This window comes from Ornithodoros turicata, chromosome 2 (genome assembly GCF_037126465.1).
Source record: "Ornithodoros turicata isolate Travis chromosome 2, ASM3712646v1, whole genome shotgun sequence".
NCBI classification, from domain to species: Eukaryota; Metazoa; Arthropoda; class Arachnida; order Ixodida; family Argasidae; genus Ornithodoros; species Ornithodoros turicata.
The window spans coordinates 84,212,375-84,222,721 of NC_088202.1; the positions used below are offsets into that span (position 1 = coordinate 84,212,375).

The window sequence follows — 10,347 nt, forward strand, 5'->3', positions numbered from 1 at the left end:
TTTGTTTTTCGCTTTCACTCGGTGTATAGCATCTTTCAGTGGGAATCTTTAAATCTTACCTTCAACTAATAAGTCAGTTGTTGGAACGAGAAAAAAATTTAAATAATAATAATTCAACAGAGCAGACATTTGTTTTTCGTTTTACTCGGTGTATGGCATGGCATCTTTCGGTGGGAATGTTAAATCCTACCTTCAATCGTAAACGAAGCAATTGTTCACTCGTATTCGGGGATCCCCCTCCCTTTTCGGACGAAACAAGCGTTTGGACGATACGGGTATTTGGACAGGTTGGGCAAGTTTTCCCCCCTCTGATTCAGTTCGTCCAATGCCCACCACGTCCAATTTTTTTCGGACGTACTGTGTACTTGGACGATGTGGTTACTTGGACGAAATAAACATTTGGACGAATCGGGGTGCTACCTGTTGCTTCAAACTGACAAATCTGGCCGTTTTGGTGTTCTGCTGAGAGAAGAGTTCTTAAAAAAGCGGTCGGACGCGATTGGACAAGCTGTTGGTGCCTTTCATTGGGAACCTTCGATCTTTGAAAGGGGATGTTTTGAATATTTTGAATGAAAACGAAATTTCAGTCTTGGTAAAGAGTATCAAAGGAACTGCTTCTTGCACTTTCTCTTCAAAATTTTTATTGAAGGATCGTAAACCCAATCTACCCCTTAGAATTGTACTCAATGAAAATAGCACATGGCAGAAGTTGGTTTCAACCTTCATCCAGAAATCATTGCCAGTTTTAGATGTACCCAACTCCGTATCTCTGAGGAACTCTCAAGATTTTGTCAAAATGCTTTTGCCGTTTCATGGTTCCGAAATGTTTGCGATGTCATTGGATGTCAAAGATCTGTACTATTCTCTTAGGAAACCTTTGCTGTTGAAACGGGTTTCGGATCTTTTGAACTCAAATCTGGTACGTTTCCAGTCTCACGCTGCAATAAGTGATTTTTTGGAATTGCTGAATTTGTATTTGGATTCTAATGTAACTTGCATAGATGGCGTTTTATACACCCAAAAGGATGGTGTTTTCATAGGTTCGTCTGTTGCACCGTTCTTATCTGAAATCTATCTAGGTTGCCTCGACTCTCATTTAAGTGCTTTTGTAAATTCGTGTTTGCCTGACACTGTTTTGGTGGCTAGATACGTTGATGATCTGATATTTGTATCTCGTTCCCGCTCCTGCTTGGTAGAACTGCAACGTGTAGCTCGTGAATCGGCCCCCGAATTACCTTTTACAGAAGAGCATCCTACCAACGGGAAGTTGAAGTTTTTAGATATGACCTTACACTTCAAAGGTGGGTTATGCTGGGAATATGGTGCATCAAGTAAAAAACCCCTTCTGCCAAGAAGGAGTTGCCATTCTGAGTTGGTGAAAAATAGTTTGATAAATTCGTTGATAACCAGTGCATTGACCAAATCTTGCTCGCATTTTGTGTTCAGTGCTCTCAAGCTACAGACCGCCAAATTACAAAGAGCAGGATACGAGTTTAAGCTAATACAGCACAATCTACTTGCTCAGTTTCAAGCTCGCCCGAAACACTTAATGGAAGAAAATGAGAAAAACAAGCAAATGGCAGTAGTTCCGTACTACCACAAGATTTCACATAATTTGAAGGCTATGTCGAATGAGATGGGGGTCCGTCTCCTCTTTAGGAACAACTTCAGGTTAGATCGTTTAACGCCTTTTTCAAAACCAGAATCTGCCTGTGATGTTGAACACAGAACCATCAAGTTTGTTCTTTGTGCAAAAAATGTTGTATATAGAATCCCGTTAGCTTGTGGCTTTGTATACATAGGTCAAACATCTCAATGCGTTAACCAAAGGTTGGGCCAGCATAAAAACAGCCCAGATTCAAATTTGTTGGATCATCTAAGAATGTGTAATAATTGTCAACCCCTATGGTCCCAGACGGCAGTGCTGGCGTGGGAACCAGACAGGCGAAAACGTCTTTTGAGAGAAGCGTTGGCCATACAGAGTGTGGGCAATTGTATTAGTGTGCCGTCTGTATGTATCCACCCGGCCTTCAAGCGCCTCCTTTGACCTCCTTCAACTCATTTTGTCCTGAATTCCCTATCCCCCTCTCTCTGTCTTCCCTCGCACCGTCTACATGTCCATGAAGTTCGTTGTTATCAATTAAACGTCTTGCTGGTTTTGAGCCTTTGTGTTTGTGTTTGTTTACGTGTCTTGCCCATCGCTCAGGCTTGCCTATCATGGAAGGTAACACGAAATTTGTGTAAAGTATATGGAGAGTCTACTGAAAGACCTGTTACTTTCCTGTGAATAATTGTCAACAAGACTTCCATAAGTCAACATAAAATGAATATGTGAGGTAAACACAAGGGTAATAGAAAGTCTACTGAATGTCTGTGCTCTCGGTTGACTAAGTTCTGTAGAATGGAAACAAAAGATCAACAGCCATTTTTGTGAGGGAATAGTGAGAGAAGTATTGATAGTCGACCATCGATAGCATGTTATCAGAGGTCACTATCGTGAAGGTATCAAGCTGACTTTCGACTACAACAAGCCTATGAAGAGTAATTTTGACAGGCGACGAAGAACCTCAACGAACAGTCCCCCACCCACTCAGCAACTCAGCTCTCATGGAACAGCGCCATTGTAAACTGCGCGTTGCAGCCCAGTAAAGGCATCAACCGTGAGCGCAAGTGCGATCAGTTGCCATCGAACGCCTACCCTGGTCTGCTTTGCTGCTGCGGCGCATTCCACACAGAGTTGTGCCTAACTCGTTACAAGTAATTCGTTACTTGGTAACGGTTACTTTTTTTGGTAACGAAGTAACGATTCAGTTACTTTTTAAACAATTGTAATAGTAACGGAATCAGTTACAAAAATTGGTAACTCGTTACTGACGTTACTCGTTCCTTTTCTTGAGCACTGGGAGCACATTTCGGCATTCCGTGTGGCGCAATGCCTGCAGATTTGACCTGCGTGACATGTGACTCAAAGTATTATTGCAGTCCCTCACTGGATGTGTTGTTGTCCTTTCTCTTGTTTCCGTAATCTCCGACCATCACTCCTTCCCAAGAATGGCCACCAATTGTGCTATGGCTACAAAAAACGCGTTTCGACTTTTCTTATCTTTGCTAAGCTTCTGAGCGCTCTAAATTATGACGCAGCCCCTCGTCTGTTTTGAGGAACCATTGGTGATCTGTGGCAAGAAAACCAGTGTTTTTGTCTTGTGTTTTCGTAATCTCCGATCACCCCCACTTCGGAAACAAGGGAGAAGGTCCAGGCAAACTGATATAGATTCAAGGTAACGGGCCGAGAGACACGGAACACGAAGGACGGACGACAAATTTCGAGTATCAGCTCCTCCTGAAGTGCAATTCCTCATTAATAAAGAGCTGAAGGCAAGTGACGGCGTGTTTGTTGGCTCGTTTAACAATACTGCGGTAACGTAAAAGTAACTCGTTACCTGTGAGTAACGAGAACTCGTTACTTTTTTATGTTGGTAACGAGTAACGTATTTAGTTACTTTTTTCTGAAGTAACGGGTAACGGTATTTAGTTACTTTTTTTCGGTAACGGGCACAAGTCTGATTCCACACCACACACGCATCGAGATGAGACTTCGAGAGGTCATGTGACACCGAAACGTAAAGCGTAGATTTGGGATTACTTCGTCAAGGATGCGGCATCTGGATTTGCGAAGTGCACATTGTGCAACAAGGAGTATAAGACCAGTGGAAATACTTCAAATTTAAGAGACCATCACTGTAAACTGAAAAACACCCTCATGGGTGTAAATAGCTTGTCCTATAACTCACACCACTTTTTACGCCGTGTGGTCTGGAACACCCTTTTTAGTGTGTGTAATCTGTGCAAAACACCCTTTGAAAGGGTGCTTGTCCTTGAAATTGCAGTCTTTCGCACCCTTTATACACCCTTTTAGGCGGGTGTTTAACAATTTTACACCCTCCTAAAAGGGTGTTTAAAGGGTGCAAAAGAAGGCATTTTCAAGGAAAAGCACCCCTTCAAATGGTGTTTTGCACAGATTACACACACTAAAAAGGGTGTTCCAGACCACACGGCGTAAAAAGTGGTGTGAGTTATAGGACAAGCCATTTACACCCATAAGGGTGTTTTTCAGTTTACAGTGCATGAAGCGAAGCCATCCTAGTTCGTTTTTTACAAAGGATAGAGACGTACAGGAGTCTGAAGTATCACACCCGTGTGTGACTGTGGCTGGTCCATCAAGACAAAAACAACGCAAGCTACATTCCTTTGTAGCAGAAAAACTCAAAGTACGCACGGTAAACTGAAAAACACCCTTATGGGTGTAAATGGCTTGTCCTATAACTGACACCTCTTTTTACACCATATGGTCTTAGAACACCCTTTTCAGAGGGTGTATTCTGTGTAAGACACCCTTTGAAAGGGTGCTTTTCCTTGAAAATGCTTTCTTTTGCACCCTTTAAACACCCTTCTAGGAGGGTGTAAAGGGTGTTTAAAGGGTGCAAAAGAAGGCATTTTCAAGGAAAAGCACCCTTTCAAAGGGTGTCTTACACGGAATACACCCTCTGAAAAGGGTGTTCTAAGACCATATGGTGTAAAAAGAGGTGTCAGTTATAGGACAAGCCATTTACACCCATAAGGGTGTTTTTCAGTTTACAGTGCGGGGATAAGAGTGAAAAAAAAAAGAAGCTTGACAAGCAGTTAGCTTTGATGATAGCCAGAGACATGCAGCCATTTTCGATTGTCGCCGACAAGGGTTTTCGAGACCTCTGCGACATGTTAGACCCCAGATACGAGCTGCCAAGTCGAACGCAAATTTCAGAGGCTATTGTACCCACACTGTATGGCGAAGCCAAGGACAAACTCCGCGTCATTCTTATGAAGGCAAGGAATTGTGCCATAACAGCAGACATGTGGACATCATGCACAACTGATAGCTACCTCACTGTCACTTGCCATTTTCTGCGAGAGACGGTTATGCGGTCTGCCGTGCTGTCGACAACCGTTTTTCACGGGTCTCATACTGCAGAGAACGTTGCTCAGGCTATCGGAGATGTCGCTGACGACTGGGGTATCCGCTATACAATCGTTGCTCTTGTCACCCACAACGACAAGAGGATGATTCTTGCAGCAAGATTGCTTGGTATAGATCACCTATCATGCTTCGCTCATATGTTGAACCTATCAGTCCAAGATGGTCTAAAAAGCAGTGACGAACTAAACACTGTGCTATTAAAATGCAAGAACATTGTGCGTCACATAAGGTCAAGTTCCGTCGCTACCGCCAAGCCCGGAGAACAACAAGAGCGCATTGGTAAGGTACCCCAACTAAAACTTATAAAGGAAACTCCAACACGGTGGAACAGTATTTTTTACATGCTGAAGAGGACCCTAGAAGTTGGGGAGGCCCTTACTCTGACGCTGTCGAAGTTACCTGGCGCACCAAGCCCTTTGTCAGCAGAAGACGTCATGCTCATCGAGGATGTTGTGGCGATTCTAGAACCGTGGAGGCTACAAAACTGATGTCCGGAGATCAGTACACAACGATTTCTTTTGTCATTCCTGTCGTCCGCGGTATCGTCACAGAGATCGAAGGGCGCATCGAGCCCGCACTGAAAACGACAGTGGCTAAAATTGTGCTTCAAGAGTTTGTTTCTTCTCTGCATCGATCGATTCGATGGACAGTTATGAAGAGAGGGACTTAACATTATTCGCAACTATGCGGGATCCACGAATGAACGAGCATTTCTAAACAGGGCAAACTCGGACCGTAAGGCCTGGTTGATGAACTCAGTGCACGAATCTCTCAAAGAAGTGTCAGTGCTGTGACCAGTCCTGCTGTAGGTCTCGAAACTTCACAGGAAGACAAATGTACACAAAAAGTTCGGATTGTAGGATTCTTGGACGAAGAAGGCCACACGCCGTTGACTCCAACCTCTAGTGCAGAGCTCATGCTACGGCAGTACCTCGAGATCAAACCACAGCCGAGGAACAGCAATCTTTTGGAATTTCTGGAGGTCCAGCTACAGTTCTGCAACGCCGCTCTGCGAGGTAGCCTTTAAGAACCTATGTGTTCCAGCTACATCGGTACCAGCAGAGCGTGTGTTCTCTTCTGCAGGGCAGATAATCTCGGACAGGCGCAGCAGACTGAAGGGAAAGAAAGTAGACATGCTCACATTTGTCCACCAGAATTACTGGCTTACACAGGACTAAGTTCCAATCTCTTTCAGCAAATGCCTTAGGAGAAAAGCCTCAAATTTCTAAAACAAAAAGGGCTGTGCCCAGTTTCTGTTCACATTCTGAGATTCTGACGAGGATGAGCAACTCAGCAATCTCTGTTGATGTAGTACAAACTTATTTTGTGGTGATATTCGTTAATATAAAATAGACAGCGGGATGTACTATCGATAGTAGACTATCGATAGTGTTTTCACACTATCGATAGTTTTTTGAAAACTATCGATAGTGGATTTTTCGATAGTTTTGCATCACTTACGGTCCCGTTTACAAATTGTAACTCTTATGTAGATGCTTTTGTGTAGCCTTATGGAGATATCTCCGTTGCCTATCTGTTAAGGTCACTGTCGTCTTGAATTCTGTACCATCTGCTTAGAGGCTCTACCGTAGCCTTAAGGAAGTATATTCCCGTTGTCGGTGTTATGTTAAGGATACAGTGCATGACAAAAGTTTACCAGACGAGAGGTCGGAGTACTTTTTCTTCAACGTGACAGTGCCGTCGCCGACACTTGAGCACAAGTGGAAAGCAGAAGTAGTAACGGATTGTTCTTTTTTCCACTTCTCCTGTAGAGTCGACGGACACAGTATCTCGCTGAAAAAAAAATTACGGCGACCTCGTGTCCCGTAATCCTTTGTAGGACACGGTCCCTCAATTTCTGGGACCAGGTCGCTATTAAATGCCAGTCACAAAGACTGATCTGTGAGACTGTGTTGGATGCGATTAAGACCTTTAGTAGTCACAAAAGAACTAACTATAAGAGCCAGTCAGGTCCATCTCAGACGTCAGCGTTTGTGACTGGCTTTCAACAGCGACCTGTGTAACCTGGTGATGACGTTGATGTCAGTGTACACAGACCACAAGAAATGACAGGCAGTAGTTTTTTTCGTTACATATACTTACAACCATTCTTCGGTACAAAATTCGAAAACAGTCTTTGGAACGGCTCTGCAGAGCCGCACACAGAAGGCTCAAGTGGCACCCAAGTTACTCAAGTGACAGAATATAGCAACCATCGAAATAAATTTTAAAGCGTCCTCAGAGCGAAATAAATTTTGAAGGGAATGCTCAACATTAAAGGTTTTACTTTCCCAACTAAAATTAAAAGAAAAATTTGTAATTCGGGATTCTATCACACTCAATGAATCTCGCTTTCGCTATATAGACCACCGCACCGTGAACTTTTCGCTTAAAGCTGCACCAGAAAGACATTATTTGCGAATGTAGCTACACTTTGGCGCCAGTGTTTTCAGTTCAGCTTGTCGGTAAATTCACTTTTAACTCATTAATAATTCAATCAATAAAATCAACAGACAGAAACATTCATGGCGTGACGGAAGATGCCCTAGGTCGCTTAATATAATCGGGAAGTTTGCCTGGTTTTGGGATCTAGTCAAGGGACGGCTAAATCGTTACGCTGCAAAAAAGAGAATCTTCTAGAATTTCTAGAAGGACAATGAATTTCACTGAAACTCACCAGAAGCAATTTTGAAGCTGATACATTATATTCAATTATATGTTTCCAAGGTACGATATTAAAACTTAGTTCTCTTTTTCCCTTTTGACTTGTCGTTTGCTCTCTTGCTTTTCCTTTCGCTGCCTTCCGAACGTTATTTTATTTGCTGCTTTTCTTTCTCTTTTTCTTTTTAACAAGCATCTCAATGTCTGTTCTTCCTTCTGCGACTAACGCGGTGTTAAGCGTTGCTTTTACACGGCATGAGGGAACATGTTCGTTAGGCGGACATGTTCGCTGCACACATGTGCGCGCTGCTATTGTGTCTATTCATGCGTCAATCAAATTGTTCACATAAAAATTACATCTTCCTCTCCTTCTATTGAACAAAGGTACAGCCTCAACTAAGTCGACATTCCTACCGATTTCAGAAAGTACCAAGCACCTTCCGGGTCCATGCTGGCAGTAACAGCTCAATATGCGTTTATGATTTCCTGTTTCGTCTGTCTCAGAGACGTATTCTGGGCAATCGCATTCATCTCCTGTGCACCTTCCATGAAGAACACCGCGAACATCCGTACTTGAGAACGGAATGATGCCTGAAAAGCAGTTTCAGCGTTTAGTGACATGCAGAACGTGTTGAGTATAGAAGCAGTTTACCTTTCGACACATCAGCGCGACCTCCGTCAGCAGAGTTCGAGCTGGTGACAGCCGAAAACCTCTGATATGAAGATGCTCACACGATGTCAAAACTGGTAAATCTTCAATGTCAAAAAATGGCGTCCAAGATCTGCAGGCAGTTGCATGTCGAGGGGCTAATGATGAAGAACGAGAGGGCGAAAACCACGTGCACAGCACGCGGCCAAGGCCGCTGAAGTGAGGGTGAAACTTATAAGTAACATCGCCGTTACTTCTATGGATGGGCAACACAAATATTTACAAGTTACACCGTCTGGCACTCGGCCAGTCACTTATATTACCGACGAGTACCTTCTACTGTGACATATAGAAGGTGTGTAACGTTGTCAGAAAAGTAGCGTAACTTTTAAATTAGATGTTACAGTATTTTCAACGTGGCCCTAAAAGCAACCAGATTAATACCCCTGTCAGACGGGCGCACTTACGGCCTTAACGGTTACGGCCGTAAGTACATACTGTCATTATCTTCCTGCAAGACGGTCAGCAATACGGTAGCACGTATTGACGGTAACAAGACAGTAGCAAGACGGTAGCAATTCCTTGAGAGTCTCCCAAATGTCTCGTTCAGCAGCTCTCGAACTCGAAGCTGCAACCTTGTCCAGAAGGCGGTACAATGGCTGAGCAATCGATGCTCTTCCAGGTAAGAAAATGTCGTAGAAGATGAGCATGACAAGGAAAGGCTGCAGCTTCTTTTTGTCTCGGTGTTCAGGCGCATCAACCATCGCTTTCACCTTCCCCTTTGTGGGACTAACTCCATGCTCGTTGACATGGTAGCCAAGGAACTCCAGCCTCGTTACATCAAAGATGCACTTTTCTTTTTTTACTTTCATGACCTCTCTCGCCAGCCGTTCCAGTATTGCCGACAAGCGTAGTAGATGCTCTTCAGGATCCGGTTCCGAAATAATGATGTCGTCGAGTTACGCGCCAGCGTACCTTCTAAGACCACCAGCAGCGTATAGCCATGAACCTCTGGAAGACAAGCACCGAAACCGAAACCAGTGAAACCGAAATGCCGAAAGGCAACACGCTTGACTTTGTACAGTTCTTTCGGAATAGTGGAATGGCGATGTCAATTTCAATGTCGTGATGGTTGCAACTCCCGCTGTGTCGTTATCTCGGCGAAGCTGCTGATACGCTTGTGCCAGGTCAATTCGAGAGAACATTTTGCTTCCCTGAATGGTCGCTACAGACAGACGCTGCAGTAGGTGGTGAATAAGCGCTTCACTTGGCTGCAGTATTAACTGTGCAATGTCTACACAGAGCCGGAGGGATCCGCCTTTCTTGCGATCGACCACCGGAGACGTCGGAAAGGATGAAAATTGTAAAAGTTCCAAAATACTTTGCGATCGCAGTTTAAGTTCAGCCTGGACTTTCTTCCTAATGGCGAAATGTACAGCTCGCCATTTCATGAACTTAAGTTGGACTTCCAGTTGAATGGTGGACTTTCGGAAGGTCAATGTGAACTTCACAGACGTAACTGCATTGATCTCGAGAAAATACTGAACTGTAGCGGCAGAAGAGACTCTGGAGTGGGTCGAGTTGGACACAGTTAATTCCAGAGACGCTGGTGCCCAGAGCATGAAACCAATTACGTCCAAGAACACTTGGACCATCTCCATGGGCCACAAACAAAAAAAGCCCAGCAACCTTTTTCTTGTGACGTACAGTTACTTGGACTGGCCCTTGATCTTGAGTATCTCACCGTTCCATGTGTTGAGGTGAATGGAAATCTGGTCCAGCTCCGGTGGGCTGGATGGCAATAAAGATTTGAAAGTAGCCGCACTAATCGAACAAGAAGCTCCAGAATCAGGGTGTCGGAGCGAACCGAAAACCGGAACCGAAAACCGAAAAAAACCGCTATTTTGGTGCGAACCGGAACGGAATCGAAACCGTATACATTTTTTTCGCTCAGGAGGGAAACCGAAAAATAATTTAACGGTTTTCGGTCCAAGAAAAAACTTCGCCGGTTTGGACTACGGAC

The 10,347-nt window shown here is 44.0% G+C and overlaps 1 pseudogene; it reads left to right on the forward strand.

The window, feature by feature from the left end:
- Window positions 1-4,890: 4,890 nt before the first annotated feature.
- Window positions 4,891-5,684, forward strand: LOC135384837 (zinc finger BED domain-containing protein 4-like; annotated as a pseudogene).
- The last annotated feature ends 4,663 nt before the right edge of the window (window positions 5,685-10,347 follow it).